Raw genomic sequence first — 10,864 nt, 5'->3', positions numbered from 1 at the left:
TTTGGTATCTGTCACGGTATCTTGCATAAAAGTGTAATAAAATGCGGTAAAAGTTTTGGTTTTAATATTTGAGAAATATTGCCAAAGTTAGGGTTCGACGATCACTTTGCATGTATATGTTCGATCAACAAAACTTATAAACTCCTTTAGATGATAAACTATTTCACAAAGTCCTCTCAATGTGTTTATCTCTAACACACATTGTGAGTTTTCCCATTTTGATCCATTGTTTATCTCTAACACAATCTATCAAAATGACAACTTTTTGGTTCAACCTTATGGTGAACAAAATCATTCATTACTATCTCTAGCTAACAAACAAGATTGGATGAAAACCTAGGTTAAGAGTTGGTAAACATCTCTCGATCATAAACCAACACAAAGAGTTTTGAATAAGAACAAGGTTTTCACCATATATTCACCATTAAAGAGTTTACAAATGAAGATCCTCACATTTACATACAAAACTAATGATCATCTACATCTAACCTTGACAAAATGAAGGACTTAGCTACTCATTTTCATGGTAGCTTGGTCAACAAGTTTCGGAAGAAGGTTGATCAACATCCGAGTCGAATAATCGAGATTGGATGGCTCTTTTTGTGAAAGGTTGTTAAGAGATGAAGAGAAATGATTTCTAGGTCACAAAAGATCCCTAGAGCAATGCTGGAAAATATCTTAAAAAGTACAAAAGTATGGAGGTGTAAAAGTGTAAAAATATGGCTCCAAAAAGTAGCCCTTGCTACTTATAGAGCTGCTATTGAGCTGTCATGCTCGCTAGGCGAGCAGACTAGCTCGCCTAGCGAGCCCCTAAATGAGGCACCTGAGGCACCTGCGCCCAGAGAAATAACGTTTTCCAGACTGTCATGCTCGCTGGGCGAACAAAACCTTCGCTAGGCGAAGCCCACGCTTCAACCTTCGCTCCAACGAGCTTGAGAGGTTTTGCTACTTGAATGCTCGCTGGGAGCTCGCTAATGGCTCGCCTAGCGAGTGAGTGCTGGCTGCGCTTTTCACCAAGTCTGGACGTGTTCGCTACACACCTCGCTGGAAGCTCGCCTAGCGAGTTTGTTGATGTTTGCCACTGTAAAATACTGGAGCTTTTCGCTGGGTTCTCGCTGGGCGCTCACCTAGCAAGCCCTTCGCCACAGCCCTCGCCTAGCGAGCAAGCTGATGAATGCATCTTTTCTTTGGTCCCTTTGCCAACTTTCTTGTGGCTTCATTTTCTATTATTTCATGCCTAATTCCTTCATAATAACACACAAATCAAAGGTACCAAGATCGTTTATCATTGTATTGCAATTCATCAAAAACAAAGGTGGTTTCGAACACTTTCGCAAGGAAAAGGAGTGAAAGATGCCCATATTTGATAGCTCAAATAAGCACTTTTGGGTATCTAACAGTGTTCTCCAAAGAATGACTTAAACAAAAGCAAAAGCAATACTAACTTCTAATCAACTAACAACTAACATTTAATTCCAAGTCATTTATTCTTATGCACTTTAATTTTAAGTCTTTATTCATTTGCTAGTATTCCTACCATTCAACTTGTTTACTTTAATGCCATTTTCACTTTGCTCATTTGAGCCTCATTTTGTGATTATATTGTGATTGTATATACTTGTTTGTTTTTGTGGTCTTTTGACCTTAATGTACATAATAATAACAAAAATCCAAAAAGACATTTGTGTGGACTGTTGGATTTGATCTGAGACATTGGACTTAGAATTAGGCAACACTCCCTATGCAAAAGGACTTGGCCAATGCCAACTTTCATGAAACCAAGTGCTTGTGAATTGAAACTTCATCTGAAGCAAGTATTGTGATCCCATCTGAGTTCATCTGCTACATGGTCTTATTAAAGTTGTTACTTTGAACCTATGCCTAGTGTCTATATTTGAATTCATCTGATACATGGAAGATTATGAAGAAGATCATGGAGTTGCTAAGCTTGGATGTGACTATCTTTATTTGATGCCTTGCTCTTCATCTTGTTATTTGTGTATTGATCTTGCTTGATTCTAAAGTCCAAGGGAAATTTGGGTTTCTATATGACATTCTTGTCTATTGGATTGCAACCCATTGGTCAGATCTTTTTAACTCTTAACTTTTAAAGTTTTGCTTACGATTAGTCTCTTCATGTCTTTCCCACTTCTTTAACTTCAAATATTTCCCCTCTTTCAAAATCTTATTTGTTTGTGAATTCCTTTAAACTCTTTTCTTAATCAAATTTGTAAATGAACTTAACTATACTTGACTTAAAATTTCAAAAGACAAAAAGAACTAACACTCATTCAAAACTTTTTAGGCCTTTTGTGTCTTTGTTAAAACTTAATTTTTTGTTAAAAGCAATGCATCCACTTGGAAATTGTTACCACGAACTACGAGGTTTTGATCCCTCATTTTATGTTGGTACGTAGGAACAAGTCCCAAGATCTTGTCAAACACAAAAGTATAATTAATGAATTCTTTTCTTATCCCCCCGCTCTACTTATTACAAATATCATTTGTACCAAAATACATATGCACACAAAAAAGGGCTCCCTAGGAGTACCTATGACACTTTGGGTGCTAACACCTTCCCTCTGTGTAACCAACCCCATTACCTGTAATCTCTGACATTTTATTAGTTTTGATTTGAAAACTTATTTTCTTTGGGTTTTGTTCGTACTTTTCCCTTTTCCTTTGGAAACGATAAAAGCGCGGTGGCGACTCTGGTTTAATTGACGTCTAGCTTATCCATAGCTTGATGGTCATGAATTTACCGTTAGAGGATATACAAAAATTCACTCAAAATTCACAAGTTTGTTAATAATCTTAGTTTAAATCATTTAAAGCTCGTCTAGCTTAAGGATTCTTTTAAATGAATTCATGATTTTTCTAAGGGATTTTATTTATAAGATGCTACACAAATTTTTTAATTAATGCATTGCTCTTTCTGATTTATTTATTTATTTTGGGATCAATCAACTTTTGAAAAGGATAACCGGATAAGGGTTATTCTAGTTACTCTAATTGATCTTCCTTTATTCTCTCTCTCTCTCTCTCTCTCTATATATATATATATATATATATATATATATATATATATATATATATATATATATATATATATATATATATATATATATATATAGTTTTTCTAGGCATTGGAAATCAATTTCCTATTGAATTTAATAATCGAATGAGGGTTACTCTATTTAGTAAGTACAATTGTTTTTTATGCCTTTATTATCTTCTTTTCTATTTTATAGCTCAAGAACAAAACACACAAAACCAAAAAACAACATAAATTTATAATGTCAACTACACAAATCATATTTTAATTATAAAGTTGGTAGAAACATAGATTTCAAGTCAAATTATAGTAGAAATAAGGTCTAATTGAAATACATTAGGCATTAAAATAAAAATGAATGCTAAATCTTAAAAGTTTTCTAACCTTAGACTTCAGGTTTACGTGAAAATCTCGTTTTTTATTCATACAAATGCACATAATCAAAATCAATATTTTTACAAATTTAGCATGATTTAAAAAACAAGGGAAATTAACAGTCTTATTCAACACATGCATAAACAAAAGTAATAAAAAACAAGAAAAACAAGAAAAACAAAAATGTAATACCCCTCCCCATATTTTGACTAAAGATTGTCCCTAGTGTAAATAGTAAAAAAAGTGAGAGAGAAAAGCTCATAATTTTTTTGGCGGAGGTGGTGGAAAATGGCTTTGACTTAGTTGCTCTACTTCTATACGCTCACCCACTCCTGATCAACACTTATTGATACATATCGTCTGGTAGGAGGTGTTGGTGGTAGGATCTTTTTCCTATATTTCTTTATTGTGCTACTTTCCTTTTATTCATAAAAAAATAAACAAATACACAAGCAAATTAAATCACACAAATTTGTGGGGTTCCTCCAACACAACACTTCTTTAAGGTCATTAGCTTAATTGTCTGATCCTATCAAGCAAATTAAATCACACAGATTCTATGGTAAAAGTTCTAGTTTCAACTTTATAATTGCTTCGTATGTTGTTGCTAAACCTGCTATTTTTTAAAACTTAAAGCTCTAACCTTGAGCAATAAGACTTTCATCCTAAACCCTACTATATGCAACAACTTCCTCATTTTTCCTCTCTTCGCTGGTATTTACCATTAGACATGCTACCGATTTATCGGGAGGAGGTGGTTAAAATGAGAACTTCTTAACGCTTTGATCAATTATATCGAATCTGCAACAAGAATATATAAAGTTAGGGATTATAAGTTTTGAAAGTAAAAATTCGATATTTTCATCTTCCACTTCAAATGTAAGTTTTCCACGCTTAACATCTATGACAATTATAGTAGTGGCGAGTAAAGGTCTTGCAAACAAGATATGGATTTTAGAATCTCCTTTCATTTCCATTGTAAAGAAGTTTATGGAAATGATAAGTCGTCATATCCTTATTGGAACATCTTCTAATATTCCTATCAGATATTTGACGGACCAGTCTGTTAATTTTAATGAGATATTCGTAGGTTTTATTATACTAATATCAAGCTTCCTATAGATTGACAGAGGCATAAGGCTCACACTCGCTCCCAAATCTCATAGAAATTTGTCAAAGCTCATTTGTTCCCATAACACATGGAATTGAAAAACTCTTGGATCTTTCAGCTTAGTTGTTAATTTATTTTGAATTATGGCGCTGCATTATTCACTCAACGACATTGTTTCATTATCTTCTGACATTCTCCTATTTGAGAATAATTCTTTAAAAAATTTGACATAAGATGAAATTTGAGATAAAACCTTTGCGAAAGAGATATTTATGTATAACTTTCTTAACAATTCCACAAATTTCTTAAATTTTTCAATGATTTTTGCCTTTGCAAATATTTACGGAAATGAGATTTGTTGTTTATATGGAGGAGGAGTAACATATGATTTCTCTTTTTCTTCTTCCACAACCTCACATCCATGTTGGGTTTGCTCACTCTCTTTGTTTTCATTATTACTTTTCTTATTAGAATCTTCTAATTTCTTTCCATTCCTTAGAGTTACAACATTCAAATTCCCCTTGGGATTAGGTTCATGTTGTCCAGAAAATGTTTCGGGAGGAGTCGATAATGAGGCATATTGTTGTGCCACTTAGAAGATCTGAGTGTTTAATATTTTGTTATGTGTGACTATTGAATCAACTTTAGACACTAGTTGTCCAAGGATTTCATTTGTGTGTAAATTCTAACTTTTGACCTTATTATTGTTTTTAGTTTAGGCTATGATAAATTTTTCCATGATGATTTTGACGTTGTAATTTTTAGGTGTTAGCACCATTTGTCCTTGAATTCCAGGTGGACCAACTGCATGTTGGGGAGGATTCACTATAAACTAGGGAGAGTTATTTTTGTATAAAAACATTTGGGTGGTCTCTCCATCCAATATTATAGGTGTTGGGGTAGAAATTTCCTCTTTGGGCATTACTCATGTGATTAGTCATTTCTTGGTTAGGTTCTCCCATTGCAATCACTTGGTATGCAATACCAGTGTGACCAACTACTCCACAAATCTCATAGGTTGGGGGTAGAGGAACTACAAACCTTACACTCATTTTATCAAACTTTTAGAATAATGCAACAACTTTAGCATTAAGGTGGTATAAAGCGTTTACCTCATACAGGAGACCTTTTTTAAGTGCTCGCTCATTGGAGTTACAATCGCTTCCCCATTGATAATGGTTATGTGTCATATCCTCTATAAAGGCATATGCTTGGTCAATACTTTTGTTCATAAGGGTTCTACATGTAGCTACGTCTATTGTCATTCTCGTAGTATACGACAGACCATTATAAATAGTGTGAATTATAAACCATCTTTCAAATCTATGACAGGGGCATAACCTAAGCATTTCCTTAAATTTCTCCCATGACTCGTAGAGCGATTCCATGTCCTTCTCGGTAAAACTGGTAATTTGATTTTTATACTGGACCGTTTTGCTTGGTGGGAAATATAGAGTTAAGAGCGTGATTTTTAACTGATCCCGCATCATAATAGAATCAGAAGGCAAGAAATATAGTCCACACTCTAGCTCTATCTCTTAGCGAGAAGGGAACAAATACTAAATTGCCTCGCTGGTCACTCTGTTTATTTTTAGAGTATCATAAAAATTGATGTAAATAGACAGATGCAGGTTCGGGTGAATCAGAAAACTAATTTTATTGTACCATGGACAATAGAGACAATTTTAACTCAAAATTATTTACCTCTATAGAAGGATGTCCAATACTATAATGAGGCTCAGTAGTGTTAGGGAACATGTAGTCCTTCAAAGTGTGATTAGTAGTAGCCATCGCTTGTTGTTGTACATATTTCTGGTGTAAAAAGTGTTTGATCTCATCAATTGGTTCAACGAGGTTCCCGAGGATTCGAGTTCTTCGCATTCAACCAAAAACAAACAAACAAAAAAAAATTATCCGTCTAACCTAAGAAATAAAAAAATATATATATATAAAATAGTCTCTGACAATGGTGTCAAAACCTTGGTAGGCCGCAAGCGTGCGGTTCTATCAATGTAGTAAAAAGTTATCGCTCCGCTAGAGACTGTTTGGATTACTGATTTTTATGCCATCAGTGATTTGCTAAAACGATGGAACTTTGGTTAGATATGTTTAAATTGATTTAAAAATTTATAAAAGAGTAGCCTTATGATCGTGATTGTCTTCCCATGTCTTACTCATATAAAACTCTCGTTTTCATTCTATTACGAGGGTACTGATTTTTGGAAAAACGAAATAGATAAAAATAATCGTATCTCCTTTCAAAGCATACGATTGTTTCTTGAACCAAATAATTACATAATTTCATAGAGCAATTCTTTGGTTCAAAAACCTTTAAAAAAAACTATTTTTTTAAAAATAATTTTTCCTTTTAAACCAAAAAAAGTCTCATAGTATCGGTTAAACCGTTTTACAATTTAATTCGAATATTAGTCATCAACTTTCCGCATATAGATTAAATCTGATACTATCATACATTTATAGAGTATATGTGAAATACAATAAGGGAACAAAGCATTCAATTAAACATTTCATAACAGAATTAAAACTAAATCCTACAAGAGATTTGTCATTTTGATAGCTCTTCTAATTTTAAGTCTACAATGAGACTACTTGTACATGATAACCATAAAATGTAACACCCTTATAAATACCCCAAATATTTAATTAAAACAACATATATAAATCAGAGTAATTAAGCCATTTAAGGGTGTCACACAAACACTTCACACCATGTTCCAAATTATCCTGTCATGCTCATTTATTTAATCAAATAAAACATTTGCATAATTCGCAGCGGAATAAAATCCAACATCAATACAAAACATGTAACACAATACATGTAAGCCTATTCAACAATCATCAATGAAAACAAGTAAAACATCCCGTCCCGATGTTACATCTATCAGAGCATGACCCACTAAGGAACTACTCTAGACTCCAAGGACTAGCTTCTACTCAATCACTGCTCGTTACCTGAAAATAAGGTTGTAAGGGTGAGTTCCTCAATCGATATAATAAGCATTATAAAATCTCATGTAATGTTAAGTAAATAACACATTAATCACCCTAATCGTATCACACATTCAGTAACGGCACATCAACTCAAATATCATATTCAATACCAACACAATTCATACTCATACTCAATGACAACACAAACACACAACACACGTATAATACGGGAATACCTCCATTCATATTATACGCCATACATAATTTATGCAATGAGACTCCATGTATGCGGTACCGACTATTCGTGAACATATAGTTCAACTTCACCGACCAATCCAGGTACGGCTACCAAGCTCACTAGTCCCACTCATTTGAGACCTAGTGACTCACATCACTAATTCCTCACTATGGGAATTAGCTACCACCCCAAGGGCCATGCTATGCACGCTAAATCACCTAGCATGCAACATCAACAACATTCCAAAATGACTAACATCACTAATTCCTCACTATGGGAATTAGCTACCACCATAAAGGCCACAATATGCACGCTAATTCACCTAGCAATGCAACATCATCAACAATAATTCACAATGGACACATGCTCACACTCTAAGCCATAATCAGTCCATTCACAATTGCATACATAACATATACATTCACAGCATTATGCATACAATCATACATCATTAGCATATTATCACGAAATCACATCATGTCATGCCAATTAGAAATCACAGTATTAGCACACTCTACTAATACCTACACTATTCAAAACAACGGGAAATAATCCCTAATACATCATACACCAACTAGATCACATCACTCAGCTGAAATGACCAAAACTGCGCAACCAAGGTTCAGAAAAATCACAATCCTGCCCATACGCGTATTGCCTATGCCCATACGCGTATGGCACATTTCCTCGCCCAACCCATACGCGTATCATCTGTCTCATACGCGTATGCTACGCGTACCACTCTCCCATACGCGTACCAACAGAGACAAATCTACGTTCAAAACATCATTTTCCTCACCCATACGCGTAAGGCCTCATCCATACGCGTACCAGCCATCTCATACGCGTATTGCCTAGTGCCATACGCGTATGACCAGAAACCAGAATTTCCAGGTCTGCTATGGCTTTCTCTGCTACGAGATCTATTCAATTCAACCTTCTACAATCCAATTTTACATATTGTTCGTTCATATCATCTAACACAAACCATACCCTATTCGATTTCACAAATCCTAACAATATTGCATCTAATTCCTACAAATTTCTTCTCAATTGTAACCCAATTTCGTTCATCCAATATTTCACAATTTTCATCATGCATCATTCAAATCAGGGACAAATCAATAGTCTATCACTACCCATTACATGTTATCCCATAATACCCATTAAACGATGATAAACCCCCCTTACCTGAGTCAATTCGGCAAATCTCTGAGCTCCAAGCTTTTCCTTCCTTCAACCCTTGTTCTCTGGCTCTTCCTCTTTGCCCTTTTCTCCACTTTCTCAATCGCTTCTCTGTTTCACGTGAAAACCTTTTCTTTACCAAATGGGCTCTTCTTCCTTATTTCACACTTATATATTTTCCAATTTATATTATTATCCCAATAATAATAATAATTCAAAAATTCCAAAATAATAATAATAATAATCCAATTATCTAATTAAATTAATAAATATATTATTAACTCAATTTAAATAATTATTTTATTATTATCGGGGTGTTACAACTCTCCCCCACTAAAAGAGTTTTCGTCCTCGAAAACATACCTCAAGCGAATAACTCAGGATAAGACTCCTTCATCTGACTCTCCAGTTCCCAAGTCACATTGCCACCTGCTGGTCCTCCCCAAGCTACCTTCACCAAGGCAATCTCTTTACCCCGCAACTGCTTCAACTCTCGATCCTCGATCCTCATAGGTGATGTTTCAACAGTCAGGTTATCTCTCACCCGTACATCATCTACTTGGACTGCATGCGACGGATCATGAATGTACCTCCTCAACTGAGACACATGAAAAACCTCATGCAAATTTGCAAGCGACGGCGGTAAAGCGATACGATAGGCTACTTCCCCTATCCTCTCCAAAATCTGATAAGGACCAATAAATCGAGGTGTCAACTTCTTTGACTTCAAAGCTCGACCAACCCCAGTTATCGGAGTAACACGAAGAAACACATGATCCCCCTCTTGAAATTCAAGTGACTTCCTCCCCTTGTCATGATAACTCTTCTGACGACTCTGAGCAATTCTCATCTTCTCCTGAATCATCTTGATCTTTTCCGTAGTCTGTTGAACAATCTCCGGTCCAACCACAGTACTCTCACAGGACTCATACCAACATAAAGGTGTCCGACATCTCCTACCATACGAAGCTTCAACGGTGCCATACCAATGCTCGAATGAAAACTATTGTTGTAGGTAAACTCAATCAAAGGTAAATAACAATCCCAAGCACCTCCTTTTTCCAAAACACAAGCTCTCAAAAGATCCTCTAATGACGGAATCGTCCTCTCAGTCTGACCATCAGTCTGAGGATGATATGCAGAACTCAATCTCAGCTTAGTTCCCAAAGCCCTCTGCAAACCTTCCCAGAACTTCGATGTAAATCTAGGATCTCTGTCCGAAACAATACTAGACGGAATACCATGCAAACTTACAATCTTCTCAATATACAACTCAGCTAACCTCTCTAACGGATAATCCATACTGATCGGAATGAAATGAGCCGACTTCGTCAATCTATCCACAATCACCCAAATAGCTTCAAAATTCTTACTTGTCCTCGGTAGACCAGAAACAAAATCCATGCTGATACTATCCCACTTCCATTCCGGAATTGCCAACGGTTGCATTAGCCTAGACGGCTTCTGATGCTCAATCTTTGACTTCTGACAAGTCAAACAAGAATAAATAAAACTCGCAATTTTTCTTTTCATTCCCGGTCACCAAAATAACTTCTTCAAGTCATGATACATCTTCGTAGCTCCAGGATGAATACTCAGACCACTACGATGTCCTTCCTCCAGAATACTCTTCTTAAGTTCGGTAACATCCGGAATACACACCCGATTACCAAATTTCAAAATACCATCATCATCAACTCTGAATTCACCACCTTGACCTTGATTCACTAAAGTCAACTTATCAACCAAAAGCACATCGGATTTCTGACCCTCTCTAATCTCGTCCAGAATACCACTCGTTAACTTCAACATTCCCAATTTAACACTCTTGTGAGTACTCTCACACACCAAACTCAAGTCTCTAAACTGCTCAATCAAATCCAATTCCTTAACCATTAACATAGACATGTGTAACGATTTCCAACTCAATGCATCAGCTACTACATTT

The 10,864-nt window shown here is 35.4% G+C and overlaps 1 non-coding gene across 1 annotated transcript; it reads left to right on the top strand.

The window, feature by feature from the left end:
• The first annotated feature begins 5,861 nt into the window (after positions 1-5,861).
• LOC127099360 (small nucleolar RNA R71) lies at positions 5,862-5,967 on the top strand. The gene has a single exon (XR_007793872.1). It is a non-coding gene; the product is annotated as a small nucleolar RNA R71 (small nucleolar RNA).
• The last annotated feature ends 4,897 nt before the right edge of the window (positions 5,968-10,864 follow it).

The sequence above is a fragment of the Lathyrus oleraceus genome, chromosome 6, assembly GCF_024323335.1.
Source record: "Lathyrus oleraceus cultivar Zhongwan6 chromosome 6, CAAS_Psat_ZW6_1.0, whole genome shotgun sequence".
Taxonomy (NCBI): Eukaryota; Viridiplantae; Streptophyta; class Magnoliopsida; order Fabales; family Fabaceae; genus Lathyrus; species Lathyrus oleraceus.
This window is presented reverse-complemented; position numbering and strand designations above follow the sequence as displayed.